The sequence below is a fragment of the Medicago truncatula genome, chromosome 7, assembly GCF_003473485.1.
Source record: "Medicago truncatula cultivar Jemalong A17 chromosome 7, MtrunA17r5.0-ANR, whole genome shotgun sequence".
Taxonomy (NCBI): Eukaryota; Viridiplantae; Streptophyta; class Magnoliopsida; order Fabales; family Fabaceae; genus Medicago; species Medicago truncatula.
Window position 1 is genome coordinate 10,023,722 of NC_053048.1, and position 16,642 is coordinate 10,040,363.

The 16,642-nt window shown below is 32.9% G+C and overlaps 1 non-coding gene across 1 annotated transcript; it reads right to left on the minus strand.

The window, feature by feature from the left end:
- Positions 1 to 776: 776 nt before the first annotated feature.
- Positions 777 to 883, minus strand: LOC112416830 (small nucleolar RNA R71). The gene has a single exon (XR_003007345.1). It is a non-coding gene; the product is annotated as a small nucleolar RNA R71 (small nucleolar RNA).
- Positions 884 to 16,642: the final 15,759 nt, after the last annotated feature.

The following is a 16,642-nucleotide window of genomic DNA, read 5'->3' on the forward strand; positions in this document are numbered from 1 at the left end:
GTGGTTAGTCTAAAAATATATATATATATATATATATATATATATATATATATATAATAATAATATATATATATTTCTTACCTTTTTATTTTTTATTTTTTTATATATATATATATTTAAAATATATTTTATTTCCTTTTCTTATCTTTTTATTTATATATATATATATATATATATATATATATATATATATATATATATTTATAAAATATTCTATCTCTCTCTCTCTCTCTATAAAAAATAAAAAAAATATAAAAATATAAAAAATAAAAATATATATATTTATGTATAAAATCTCTCTCCCTCCATTTCTCATTATTTTATTTTATTTTTTTTTTATTATTTTTTTTTTCTATCTTTAACCGCTTTGATTTCAGGGATGGCTCAAAGAAACACACAATAATAACGATATGGCTGAGAAGCGTGCTCTCAAAGAGTATGCAATCACATCTTCAGATGAGCCGTACGATACTATTGTGTACCCAACGGTTGAGGATATTAAATTTGAAATAAAGCCTGCACTTATTTACCTGGTGCAGCAAAATCAATTTTTCGGATCACCCACTGAGGATCCGAATTTTCATGTTTCAACTTTTTTAAGACTCAGTGGAACTTTGAAGGCAAACCAAGAGGCCGTAAGGCTGCACCTCTTTCCTTTCTCTTTGAGGGATAGAGCTAGTGCTTGGTTTCATTCATTGCAAATTGGTTCTATCACTTCATAGAATCAAATGAGGAAGGCATTTCTTTCCCAATTCTTTCCCCATAGTAAAACTGCTCAATTAAGGAGTCAAATCACACAATTCACTCAAAAAGATGGTGAATCTCTTTACAATGCGTGGGAGCGTTTCAAAGAAATGCTTAGACTTTGCCTCCATCATGGTTTTGAGAATTGGCTTCTTATCCACACTTTTTATAATGGTCTTTTGTTTTCCACAAAAATGAATGTTGATGCAGCTGCAGGTGGAACTTTGATGAATAAAACTTACATAGGAGCCTATGATTTGATCGAGAACATGGCATACAACCACTATCAGTGGACAAGTGAGAGAGTTATCACTGAAGGTACTCCTCCACCCTCTAAAAAAGAGGAAGGTATGTGCCAGGTTTCTACCCTTGATCATCTATCTGCTAAGGTGGACACACTTCTTCAAAAATTTGATAAATTATCTCTAAGTGTCGTCACACCTGCTCTTGTTTCACCACCTTGTGAATTTTGTGGAATACTCGACTATACTGATGTTGAATGCCAACTAGGTAGTGTTGCTAAAAGTCCCGAGCAAAAATTTTATACCTTTGGACAACAAACAACACCACCCATTTGTGCAAACAACGAAAGAGTCTCTCAGAAATCCAGCTTGGAAATTTTACTAGAAAAACATGCTATGGAGCAATCCAAGCAATTTCAAGAACTTAAAAATCAAACTGGATCTTTGAATGACTCTTTTGTTAAGCTTACATCTAAAGTGGACTCCATTGCTACTCACACTAGAATGGTAGAAACTCAAATCTCTCAAGTAGCCCAAAAAGTAGCTACTTCCTCTCAAACCCCCGATGTCTTTCAAAGTCAAACTGAAGCCAACCCCAAAGACCTTATAAATGCTATTCAACTTAGGGATGGTAAGCAGTTAGAGGACCCCATTATGAAAACTAAGACAATTGAGGGTGAGATAGAGAGTGAAAAGCAACAAGGTGAGAAAGTCATAGGAGAGAGTGATAAGCCAATCGTTTCACCACCTTATAAACTCAAAATCCATGTCCCACAAAGGCTTGTTAAGCCTAACCTCATAGTGATTGAGAGTTTTTCCACCCCTTGTGTGATTGAGAGTGAAACCATTGAAAAAACTATGTGTGATTTGGGAGAGAATCTCAGGTTGATGCCACTATCCCTTTGGGAAAGATTGGGTATTGGGTAGAGAAACCTTCTAATCGTCAAGCTAATGACTCTAAAAGAGCGTTTCGTGGGAGGCAACCCATGAGTTTTATTGTTTTTATTTTGTTTGCTTTGTTGTTTTAATTTGTTTTGTAGGTATTTGTCCAAATATGATGCGAAAAAGTGAAAAAGATTTGAAGCCATTGACCAGAAACTCACCCAAAAAAAAAAAAAAAAAAAAAAAATCTTCCCTCTTTTTCCAGAAAGTTAGCACGGGCCGTGCCAACCCATCAGCACAAAAAAAAAAAAAAAAAATTATTTTTTATTTTATTTTTTCTTCCCGTATCCAAATCAAATAACATCTATAATCCTTCTTCCGTAATTCTCTCCAAACTTCACCAACATTCATCCACCCACAACCAAACCAATCTAAGGTCAATGGCATCAAAAAGGAAAGGTGAGAAGATTGAAGCCTCCAAAAGTGGTGCAAGCAAGAAGCAATCAACAACCCGAATCATGGGATCCAATTCAAGGATTCCGAGCAAAGCAATAGGTATAAATCTCTAATCTCTAGAACTATCTCTCCTTGCAGGTACCTTGATGTTAATGCTATGGATAGACTAGAAATAGATGAACATGTGATTAGGCTGTTGAATAAATTCCCAACCCTGTGCTTAGGTACCTTCACACGGTTATTGCTGGCACCATATGGAGTAGAAAAGAGGTAGGAATGATGAGCTATTTATGTTGTCGGACATGCTTTATAACCACCATGTTAACATTTGCTATTTTTTTGCTTGATTATCTTGTTTCAATTAATAAAAAGAAACCGGATGATAAGGGTGATATAATGGTAGGTGGAATCATCACTTTTATTGCTAAGAGGTTTAGGGTGAGTGTGAATCAAGGGATCAAGAGGATAGATGAAAATTATTATCCAAACTTATATACTCTCACTACTTTGTCTTTCCTTAGAACCCATGACCATACTCACAATTATCAATATGAATGGAGGATTATTAGAACTAATTGTTTGATTATTCTACCTAATTCAGACATTACTAATCCGGAGGTGGTGGAAAATTTGCTTTATGTTGGTACTAATCCACAGGTACAAGATGATGGTGATGATGATGGTGGTGATGAAGAGGAGGTAGGTGCACAACACCATGAACAAAAAGCCGGTGGAAACTATAATGATAAACGGTGGGCATGGATGCAAACCAAAGTTCAATAAGACCGTGCACTTGCGGTTTTATCCCATCAACAAGTGTCCTAAATAAGTTGTTTTCTTCCTCACTTCGACACTCCTTGGACTGTATCCGACATTTATACAACATTTATATGAGGCGTGTCGGACAACTCAAACAAATATCTAGATTTATTTTTTCTGCTTTCACACGGAGTGGATTCAAGAGTTAAAGATGTGTGAGAAATGTTGATCAACGAAAGGTTTTTTACATTAAAGTTGATTACAACGCATTTAAATTTTTCGATAGTAGGTGGATAAATAAAGTCCAAATACTAACCTTATTATAGAACATTTTTTAATGAAATAAATTGCTCAAGTTAGAAGCATGTGTATATATTTTGGTTCTTTTTTTTTTTTTTGAATAATATGTATTTTGGTTCTTAATTTAGATCTTTTATAAATAAATTAATATATAGGTAGCGGTGTCAGTGTTCTATATTTTTTACATTAGTGATGTCAATGTATCAGTGTCGTGTCAGATCTCCGTGTCGGAGTCCGTGCTCTATATCATATTATCCTAAACTTATTTATTTAACATAAATGTATTTTAGGTTATAACATCATGTACTTATTAATACTTACCGGGAATTTTTCAATCAAGAAAAAAATGCTTACAAGGAATAAGAAACGTTTTCGAGCATAACTCCTTATCAATGTGCAAAATATACTTTCTTTAAAAACAATGTATAACAATATTTAGGATACGAGAAATTTCAAACTTAATCCCCGATAGGTTTTTCAGTTTCAATGCAAACCAATATACTATATACTATGGAGCATCATATTATTTGCATTGCATTATAATTGGAATATATTTATGTATTTTTGACTGATTTGCAACTGTAGCTATTGCAGATTTGGTGCTGGAGCTGTAGCAACTTATGCTGTATGAAAGTGTAAATAAATTAAGCCTCTATAAGAGACTTCTCAAGAGTAGTATGTCATAGTCTGATCGTGTTATGCATGTACTTTTGAGTGTAAGCTGATAATCCATTCAATAGTAGGATATTTATTTAATTTAATGTCGTTTATATTTTATTTACTTTATGTTCGCTATTAAGTTTTATTAAGAATTTAGTTTATTTATCTAGTAGCGCAATCCTAGATTAGATACTTAACTTGTGACTGTGCCTAATATTGATATTTATATCTTGATATTTATATCTTGCTATTAATATCTATCTGTCTAGGAAGTAATTAGTTATAACTACGAAAGACACCGAAAGCGAGCTAGCCCTAATTGTAAGTACTTAGGAGGTGACATTACTAATATTGAGTAAAATCTGCTGAGCCTAGGAGGTAACTAGTTAATAATTAAGGAAACAAGTGTTTGCTTGAAGAAAATAATTCGTAGCTTGTAGAACCATTCTCTGAAACCCTTGGTAAGGTAACGCTGATAGGGTTGCCCGTCTGTAGAACTACTAAGTGCGAGAGAGAGAGAGAGAGAGAGAGAGAGAGAGAGAGAGAGAGAGAGAGAGAGAGAGTGCTGAGTATCCTAAGATTCATAGATGGGTAGACCTAGAAGAAACTTGGCCTTCATTGCCTTGGGTAATCTTGGAAAACCAATATAAAGTCTATGCTTTCAATTACCTTTAAGGCGGTAAGACCCCACACTTAAGGATCATCGTGTGACCTGCAGGTGCAACCAAAAGGGACAAACCTAGTCAACGATCATCGTGTGATCAGCAGGTGCAGCTTGACGACCGATTAGGTTAGTAACGTCCCAATGGCCTCATCACTTTCATAGTATAATTAAGATAAATAAACGCGACATTACTGTTATTTTATAGCCAACAATATAAATAGTGGGATTCGATCAACCCTAACCGCTGCTTACTTTTATGCAACCAAAAACAGGTAACTTGCTATGTTACACATAGATAAAAATTGCAAATCTCTAATTCGTAACTCTTTTATTTTATCATCAAACTAAAAATAAGTAACGCGAATTGTTTGGACGAAACGACAATCCTTGTGGTTACGATACTCTACTTATCACTTTACTACTTTTTAAACGATTTGGTACACTTGCCTAATCCGCACATCAAGTTTTTGGCGCTGTTGTCGGGATTGTTGATATTTTCGACTAAGCGATTGAAATTACTTATTTTCTATCTTTATTTTTCTGTCATTCATTTTTCCGCATTTTTATTTTTCTATTTTCAAAACTTAAAATTACCAAAAAAAATTGTAAATACCAAAAAAAAACTAGTCCTAATTGAGTCATTTTATTTTTAGAGTCTAGTTTATCATTTAGTTTATTACTAACATAGTTTATTTTTATGTTTGCATTTAGTTTATTTTCATTTTCCATTTAGTATAACCATTTTCTTTTCTTTTCTTTTCTTTTTCATTTAGGAAATAACCCATTTTATTTTTCTTTTTTATTGTTATAGAGTCATAGTTTAGGTCATTATTATTTAAGCATTGCATATTAGAGAGTTGTAGTAAAAAAAACTATTGTTATAATATCTACCTTAGATCGAGTCTTGTTTAACATCATAGCGTGTCTTGTTCCGCTTTCTTGGAGTTTGTTTTTAAGCGTGAGTTTCCTAAAGATTTTTTGAAGATTTGTTTCACGCGAAGAGTTGACCAAGAAGCGTGTTGTTTCTAGAAGCAGAAATATGCGGTTTGTACTTACGTGTTTCTTAAGTTTGTTGTTGAAATATTTAAGGAAACTTCTGATCTTCTTAAGAATATGTGTGTTGAAATATCGTGATTAAGCTGGATGACTATCCCGATTTATGCATCAAGCCTATTCTGCAATCAGGCTATATAAAGGAAGACTCAAGACTTATTTTGTCACTGAAGCCGCAATTCAGAAAAGAGTCAATTAGGGTTTTTAGTTTGTCCTTGTTATTTGTGAGCCACTCTCGTATCTCATTGATATTAGAGTTGGACTATTTAGTTTAGTTGTAAACTTTGATTCGCTCGTAAGCTTGTAAGCACGAGTGGATTCTTTTTTCAAGGAGTATGTCTCCATTATTTTCTTTACTATTGAGTAGATCACTAGGATTGTGATTAAGAGGAAGTGAGTAGGGATCTAGGAGAGTCTTAGATAGAAATTGCACGAGTAGTGATTAAGTGAGAAGCTAGTACACTGGAGATAGTTTTTATGCATGCTTCAAATTAATATTGCTATAGTGAATTTCGTTCATGGCTTGGTAGCCCCCAGATCTAGGTGACGTTGCACTGAACTGAGTTAACAAACAACTTGTGCCTTTTACCTTCTGTCTTTATTATTAAATTTTGTTGTTAGTTATTTGTGTTGACACGATGTCTTAAAATCTCTCTTGACATCTCGCTAGTCTTGACATCGTGTTCAACATCTTTACTGCATGCGTAAATTTCAATTGGCATCAGAGCAGGGACCCTGTTATGTTTCTGGTACTATGGAAAAGGAAGGAGGACAAGTTAACAGACCACCTGTTCTGGATAGGTCTAACTATGACCACTAGAATGTACACATGATAACATTTCTCAAGTCTATTGATAGTAAGACTTGGAAAGCTGTTCTCAGAGGGTGGGATCACCTTCTTGTCAAAGACAAAGACGGGAAAGACACAACTGAGATGAAACCTGAAGAGAAGTGGTCCAAGGAAGAAGATGAACTTGCACTTGGGAACTCCAAAGCCCTTGATGCCTTGTTCAATGGAGTTGACAGAAACATGTTCAGACTGATAAATAATTGTATTGTGGCCAAGGATGCATGGGATATATTGAGAACTACACATGAAGGCACATCCAAGGTTAAAATGTCAAAACTACAGCTACATGAGCATTCTTGACATTGCAAATGCCTCTAGTGCATTAGGAACATCTCGTTCGACATCAATAGGAACAGTGAACTTCTAAGAAATGATGATAAAACGAGTCAAGGAAAAGGCGCTCAGTGTCATGCATGTGAGGGATTTGGTCACTTCAAAGCAGAATGTCCAACTTATCTCAAGAGACAGAAGAAGGGTCTGTATATTTCCTGGTCTGACGATGATGTGTCTGAGCATGAATCAGAGAATGCAAATTCCAATCATGTGAAAACCCTGACAGGAAGATATGAATCTGATGAGGAATGTGGCAATGAAGGAGTTACTTACCAAGAATTGGCTGATTCTTAAAAGGAAATCTGTATCGGAAGTGGAGAGGTGATTAAGACCAGAGAAAAGCATGAGAATTATAGCTCAACTGCAAGCTGAAAAGGACAAATTACTGTTAAGCAACTCTGGCCTCCAAAAAGAGGTAACTCTTCTGTCTTCAAATCATGAGAACATGACAAAAATCATTAGAATGTTGAATAGTGGGTCTCACAAGCTTGATGAGATCCTCCAACTTGGAAAAAATGCTAGAAATGTTCAAGGAATAGGCTTTAATTACAAACACCTAAATAAGCAAGGAAAGACTCATGTTACTAAGTTTGTTCCTTCTAAGACAAAGTATGATTCCACAATGTTAGACAACATGTCACGACACTCCGAAAAATACAACAAAAAAAAACTCAAAATAATGCCACACTCCCTCTTTGAAAATGTCACTACTGTAATAAAAATGGTCATATAAAACCTTATTATTACAAACTCTATGGCTATCCCAGAAATTTGAATCAACCTAAAAGTAACCACGTGATGAAAAAACTAGAAAAGTTTGGAAACCTAAGGTTATTGAAGTTTCTCATATAGCTCACACATCATTTAGAGTTTCTTCAAGAGAAGACTGGTACTTTGATTGTGGATGCTCTAGACACATGACTGGAGTTAAAAATTACTTGGACGATATTAGGTCTTACTTAACTAGTTTTGTCACTTTTGTTAATGGAGCAAAAGGTGAAATTAAAGGAGTTGGAAAGTTGGCTCATGCTGGACTACCTAGACTTGATAATGTTCTTTTAATGAAAGGGTTGACTGCAAACCTGATTAGCAGTAGTCAACTGTGTGATCAAGGGTTAAAAGTTAATTTAACCAAATTGGAATGCTTGGTAACAAATGAAAAGAATGATGTTCTTATGAGAGGAGTTAGGTCAAAGCATAATTGTTACTTATGGTTACCTCAAGAAACTGCAAATTCTTCCATACGTTTAATGACTAAATAAGAAGAAATTAAACTATAGCACCAGAAACTTGGTCATCTGAATCTTAGGGGCATGAAAAGGATTTTGTCTGAAGAGGTTATTACATGATTTCCTAAACTTAAGATATAAGAAGGAAAATTATGTGGTGAATGTCAAATTGGGAAACAAACCAAGATGTCACATCCAAATCTGCAATATCAGACCACTTCCAAAGTTCTTGAACTTCTTCATATGGATTTGATGGGTCATATGCAGTAGAAAGCTTTGGTGGTAAGAGGTATGTGTTGAAACAAAAATCTTTTTGATGAATGTTTTAATGATAACAAACCTTATGGAATAAAGACTAAGTTTTATGAATGGTGATCTACTGATGGTTGCACTTAAGTGTTTTCACAGAAGTGGACAAGAAAGAAGTCTCTTACAAGTGCATATAAATACTCAGTAGAAGAACACCAAAACAATCGCATGACAAGCTCAAAGAAGATATAAAAAGAATATTGTTTGAATCAAATGAGTGTTTATTGAAGATTCAACAAGAAAATATATTTTATGATCAATTGACTCATCCTCGTCACCGCATGGTTTTCAACAAAGCTTTAAAGATTCGAGGAATAAAGGGTTAATATTTGAAAGAAATGATCTTCAAATAGTTTCTAAAAGAGTTTAAGGAAAAATCACAAAGGTTTCATTCAAGAGAATGAATGTACCTTCATGTTTACATGCATGCCTAAGCTAAAACATCTCAAAGATACTCAATGGACAAGAAACATTGTGTGCAATCACCAAGAGAAATTATGTGATAAATTGCATCATCAACAAAATAATTAAAGGTTAATTAACCGAGAATGTATTGTCATCTCATATAGAAGAAAACATTATCAACTCCGATGAAAGAATGGTCTCATGATGAGGATGCATATTACACTCGAAACTATTCTCATCATTTCATCAAAACGGTTAGAATCAACTTTGAAGAGAAACCAATTCATGAATAAATTATTTATCAAGTCATTCATTAATGATATTGATATCAAAGAAGAAAATTTATGATCATATGCTTGGAGATTATATCATAAAAGACTTATGATGGTCCAAGAATCTTACATCACTATTCAAGATATGAATTGGAGAATAGAAATCAATCAAATGAATTTTGACTTTGAGAAAGGTTTCTCATGTTCTTACAAATATCATTCTCTTCATACAAAGTGAAGAAACCATCCTCATTTGATGTTTTAAAAGAGAACAAAAATTTTACAATTATTATTTTGTCATTCACTAATGTGTTTTGTGAGAATGTTTCAGTGAGAATGTTCTGGTCACTGTTCACAAAGCAAATAAATAATTTTCATTAAAAGACAAGTCATCAAAATGGAAAGCAAGACATAAATCCAATACAAGAATTTGTCTTGGGCCTTAATGATTTTTTATCCATTTGAAGCAAAGCCCGTTATGGAATGTCTCCAAAGTTACTACCATATGACATCATCAAAGGCATCATCTTATGACATCATGCAATGACATGAAGATTACATCATCATAAATGGCCTCCAAGCTTCTACAATCAAGAGAACAGGTGGTTGCACTTCTACAGCTCATTGCAGCTAGTAAAAGCGTGTCAAATATTTCTCAAGTCTGGCTGTATGCAGAGAACGTTCTGCAAGTGAAAAATTTCATGCTTTCTCTCCAAGCATCAAGTGGAGCCAATTTTTTCAATTTGAAATGAGTTCCAACATGTCTTTTTTAGCTTGATCTCCAAGACATACATCTTCTATAAATAGAGGACGTCTGTGAAGGTTAAAAGCAAGAGTTTTGATATACAAAAGCTTTGATCTCTCTCTCTCTCTCAAAGCTAAAGAAATCATTCTCTTCATCAATCTCTTCAACATCTCTTTCGACAATCACAAAGCAAAATCCATAATCTTTCACTATATTTATCATCTTTATCTCTCATTGAGAACATCTTTCTGAGTTTGTATTTGTAAAAGGATAGTCTGTCTGAGACACAAAGATCCAAACAACATCCTACATATTTTTTGTTTGAGACACAAAGATCCAAACAACATCTTACATATTTTGGTTTGAGAAGCTAGATCCAAACAATCATCCTACAAAGTGATAACTAGATCTCAAGTCTATTGGGCTTAATAGTTTGAGATAGGAAAAGTTCCAACCTTTCTTGTGCGAAAGCAAAGAATTGTAGAAGCCTGCTGAGGTTGATAATACAGGGGCTACAGACTGATCTGGTGTGATCAAGGCCTTATAGTGTTGGTTAGAAGTTTCTACAAACTGAATACTATAATGGATAATCTCACACGAAGTGTGGGGACTGGAAGTAGCCGGGTTTAGTGAACCAGGATAACTCTCCTGTGTTATTCTTCTTTCTCTCTATCTCTTTTATTTTTACACAATACACACACTATCACACGCTTTCATTTTTACTTAACTCCAGAACATTCTGGTCCTAATTAATCTCAACCATATTAATCTAGAATTCTCTGGTCCTAAATTAATTCTTAATTTATAAGTTAACTAAACTGCCTCCAGAACATTCTGGCCCAAGATAAAACAATTGCATAATATTTAACTAAATTTTAAATTCAGTCTAATATTGTTTTATCATTTTGCCTTTATAATTCTCCAGAACATTCTGGTCCTTACTAAACTAACTTTATAATTTAGCATTAATATTATTTTTCTCATTCTGCTTATATTATCTCTCTCCAGATAATTCTGGTCCTTTGTACATAAATTGATTAGTTATTTATTGAACTACCATTAACCAAGATTTATCTTGAGTATATAAAACTTAATTTAAAGTTTCAGGAGTAATTTTAAAAGGGTCACAATTCAAACCCCCCCTCCCCCCCCCCCCCCCCCTGTGACTATTTCTTCCACTTCAGTATGTTTATGTGGTTGTGGATGATTACTCAAGATTTACATGGGAAAACTTTATTAAAGAAAAATCTTATACCTTTGAGGTGTTTAAAGATCTTTGTCAAAGTCTTCAGAGAGAAAAGGACACAAGCGTTATTATGATCAGAAGTGACCGTGGGAAGGAATTCGAAAATGTCAAATATTTTGATTTTTGCTATTCATTAGGAATTAGTCATGAATTCTCCTCTGCCATTACTCCTCAACAAAATGGAGTGGTTGAACACAAAAACAGAACCCTTCAGGAATCAGCAAGAGTGATGTTTCATGCCAAAAAGCTTTCATATCACTTTTGGGCATAAGCAATGAACATTGCTTGTTACATTCATAATTGTGTCACTTTGAGAACTGATACCTCTTCTACTCTCTATGAACTGTGGAAAGGAAGAAAATATACTGTCAAATATTTTCATGTGTTTGAAAGTAAATGCTACATATTGGCTAATAGAGAACAAGTAAGGAAGATGGATCTTAAAAGTGATGAAGGAATCTTTCAATGTTGTAGTTCATGACTCTTTTATAGAGAACATAATTGATGTTGAGGTAGATGTTGGAACATCATACCTTCAGAGTGATGATTCTGAAACGGAAAAAGGGACAAAATCAAATGATGAAGACATTGGAACTGAAGTTCATAACTCTCAACCCAATAAAGGGTCCTCTATCAGAATTCAGAAAAATCACCCCAAGGATCTGATTATTGGGAATCTTGACCAAGGAATTACATCCAGGTCTAGAGAGGTGATTTCCAACTCCTGCTTTGTCTCAAATTTTAAACTAAAAATGTTAAAGAAGCCCTTACTGATGAATTCTGGAACAATGTTATGCATGAAGAATTGGGTTAGTTTAAAAGGAATGAGGTATGGGACTTAGTTCCAAGACCTGAAGAAGTTAATGTAATTGGCACAAAATAGATTTTCAAGAACAAATCAGATGAAAAAGGCGTTGTAACCAGAAACAAAGTCAGGCTTGTAGCTCAGGGGTACACTCAAATTGAAGGAGTTTATTTTGATGAGACCTTTTCTCTTGTTGCTCGTCTTGAATCAATAAAATTACTAATTTGAGTAGCTTGTATGCTAAAGTTCAAGCTTTTTCAAATGGATGTGAAGAGTTCCTTTCTGAATGGATACTTGAATGAAGAGGTTTATGTGGAACAGCCTAAGGGCTATATTGATCCTACTTTTTCAGAACATATGTACAAACTGCGGAAAGCTCTCTATGGTTTGAAGCAAACACCAATGGCTTGGTATGAAATGTTGACAGAATTCATTGTCAATAATGGATACAAAAAATGAGGAATTGACAAGACTCTTTTTGCTAAAGATGAAGATGGGAGACTTATGATAGCTCAGATATATGTTGACAAAATGGTACGACATCATAGCATGCCTTGTTCCGCTTTCTTGGGGTTTGTTTTTAAGTGTGGGTTTCCTGAAGATTCTCTGAAGATTTGTTTCACGCGAAGAGTTGACCAAGAAGCGAGTTGTTTCTAAAAGCAAAGATAGGCGGTTTGTACTTAGTATGTTTCCTAATTATGTTGTTGCAACATTTAAGGAAACATCTGATCTGCTTCAGAATATTTGTGCTGAAATATCGTGATTAAGCTGGATGTCTAGCCTGATTTATGCATCGAGCCCATTATGCAATCATGCTATATAAAGGAAGACTCAAGAACTATTTTGTCACTAAAACCGCAATTCATAAAAGAGTCAATTAGGGTTTTTAGTCTGTCCTTGTTATTTGTGAGCCACACTCGTATCTCTTTGATATTAGAGCTGGACTATTTATTTGAGTTGTAAACTTTGATTCGCTCATAAGCTTGTAAGCACGAGTGGATTCTTTTGTCAAGGAGTGTGCCTCCATTACTGTCTTTATGTTGAGTCGATCACTGAGATTGTTATTAAGAGGAAGTGAGTAGGGGATCTCATATCTAGGACAGCCTTAGATAGAAATTGCACGGGTAATGATTAAGTGAGAAGCTAGTAGATTGTAGATAGTTTTTATGCATGCTTCAAATTAATACTGCTATAATGAATTTTCTTCTTGGTTTGGTAGCCCTTAGATGTAGATGACGTTGCACCGAACTAGGTTAACAAACAACTTGTGCCTTTTACCTTCTGTCTTTATTATTAAAAGTTGTTGTTAGTTATTTGTGTTGACACGACGTCTTAACATCTCTCTTGACATCTTCCTAGTCTTGACATCGTGTTCAACATCTTTACAGTGTTCCAGAATTTTAATGACAGACATAACCACAATGAAAGCTTTATCTGATATCCAATTTGATATCCAATTTGATATCCAATTTTTTCCTCATACCCTTCAACCCAATGGAATTGAGAACATATTTCATTGCATATGTTCATTGGACGTGGAATTTTAAAACCAGAGGTTATGAACAATTTTCTAAATCGAAAACAAAGAAGTGAGGTTCTTAACGAATTTTGAATTTTGAATTTGAAGTATAAACGAATTCTGATTTGAATTTCGAATTGTCGAACGAGGAAGAGAGGATCGGAATCAAAAATGAGAAAGAAAGAGAAGTAGATTGAAGAAATTAGGGATTTTAGATTTAGAGTTCATGTACCGTATTGAAGCGAGGATTTGAATCTTTATTCTTTTAATTTTTTTCTTTTTGTAACTTAATTAGATTTTTATTATGTAATTCAATTAATAGTGAATCACATGGAAATACCTATTAATGACACACTGCCACATCATCGCGACATCATTAATGATATTGACAAATCATTAAAATTGACGAGGGATTAAAAAAACCACTAAATGTAAAATAGGGAGTCTAAAATAGTGGTTTTAAAAATAAGGGTATCAAAATTCTGATTAAATTAAAGATCGGTGCTAGTCACACCCCCAAAAAAAAAAGTTACACTTCCGAATGACTAATATACCCTTTAATTAAAATAAAAATTTCAAATTAACTAAATTTATATTAACGTAAATTAAACATAAATAAACTTAATTTACATTAACCTAAATTGAATATAAGTAAACTTAATTTACATTAACCTAGATTGAACGTAAGTAAACTGAGTTTACAAACTTAATTTACATTAACCTAGATTGAACATAAGTAAACTTAATTTACATTAACCTAGATTGAACGTAAGTAATTACATTAACCTAGATTGAACGTAAGTAAACTTAATTTACATTAACCTAGATTGAACGTAAGTAAACTGAATTTACACTAACCTCTTATATACATACGTAAACTAAATTTACATTAACCTAAATTGAACATAAATAAACTTAATTTACATTAACCTAGATTGAATGTAAGTAAACTAAATTTACACTAACCTAAATTGAACATACGTAAACTACACTAACCCCTTTTATATACATACACGTAAACTTAATTTACACTAACCTCTCACTTAAAATCAAATTGACAGACATATCTCATACCAAAACAAACAATAAACAAATAGAAACTCATCGAAAATGAAATTCACTAACCTTTATGAATATAGTACAGATCAATAACAAAGATGTTGATTCAGATATTGGTTGCACATCTATGGTGATTTGTGGATGAAAGGGGGTAAGGGTTCAGAATGATCATAAAAGATGGGTTTTTAAAAATTTACATGAAGAGGGCAATTTTGGTATTATTGTAAAATTTTAAATAAATTTGGGTGTAACTTGTTTTTTTTTTGTGTGACTAGCACCGGTCTAAATTAAAATAGGGAGATCAAAAGTGCGTTTAAGCCTATTTTCTTTATATGTTTGCGATAGTAGCAAATATAAATGATATGTTATAATATGGTTTATGTACTTTGTATGTCTATAATATCTTATGTAACATCCCAATATTTTATATATGTATTTTTAAATGATTTTTTTGACTTGTCACTTAGTTGTTCAACAGTTTATATTTATGTGCGAGAAATTTCACAATTCCTATTTCTCCCTTTGGTTTATTAATTAGGTTTTCTTTTATATAGTTCATTTTTATTAATCAGTTTGGTGTGACAAAAATAGAATAATCATTCCTTACATAATTTATTTTTATTCAAATAATTTAATGCTGTATTTTTATTTATAATCTATTTTGGAGTTCATAAATTTATATTATATTAATTATTTTAATTCTGGTTCTTTATTTTGACATGGTCATCCACGTTCTTTTTGTGGCCTAATTGCCAAACCATTCACATTGCAACTACCTCCTAATTATTGGGTCAGTGGCATTGTTGGGAGAAGAAAAAAAAAGAGATAACAACCCATGTTCTTTTATTGTGGCAGAATAATAGTAGTTACTAGAGATTTAGCTTGTACAATTTACGTGTATAGTTCTTCTCTCTAAATGCCATTTTATTCCTAGAATTGTGGAGTTAATGAAATATTTAACAGTCAAATTCTTCCACAATTAGATTGGCTTCTCCTCACTCGTTCAATTACACGAGCCACTGCAATCCTCTCTAATTCCTTGCATCCATTTTTCTTCTGGTTAGATAAACCTTTCTTTTCCAAACCTAACATTCCATTATTACTACTAATCCTCTTATATTCAAATTTAGTTCTTCTAGGATATGATTAAGGCTTCTCTCTTTGGCTTCATTATCTATGGTTTCACGACACCACACAATTTCCCAACCATATTCATTCTCAAGATACATAATTATTACCTCAATCTCATATGCCTTAATTATTAGTTTACCCGTTTTTCTTACATGCTCAAATTTTGGAGATCACGGCATCTTCTTTTGAACCGAAAATCTGTATTTTAATTTGGAGTTCTCTTCGTATTATATTTGTGAAGATGTTGGATCATCCTCTTGCAACCTTGCCTACTTTATTGGAACAAAACAAGTGTGCTTTGATCTAGAGTTAACATGTATCGCCCTATTTTATTATTTATTTATTTTATTGAATTTAGATGTCTTTTATAATTTAGTCGATTTATTTTGATGAGTGATATTTTGTTATGTTATATGTTGGTATTTATTAGTATAATATATATGTTATTTGGTGTAGGAATATTTATGTTTTCTAGTGTAGAAATATATCTGTTATTTGGTGTAGAAATATATCTGTTATCTGGTGTAGAAATATATTTGTTATTTGGTGTAGAAATATATATGTTATCTGGTGCAGAAATATATTTGTTATTTGGTTTAGAAATATCTATGTTATCTGGTGTAGAAATATATTTGTTATTTGGTGTAGAAATATATATGTTATAGAAATATATTTGTTATAGAGATATATTTGTTATTTGGGGTAGAAATATATTTGTTATTTGTTATAGAAATATGTTATATATATATTAGAATAGAATATTGAGACTTGGAGGGCAGATTTGGAAATAAGAGAAAATAAATAGGTTAAGGATTTATATAAATGGGAAGAGTTAGAATTATAAAATAAGGATTACGTGACTAACCTTCTTTAATCATAAGTATGTAATCCTGAAAAAGGGTTTAACCTTGTAGTTGTTAATAAGTTTTGATGTTGTAGAATTAGGGTTTGAAACTAAAATTGATCGTAGAAAGAGTAG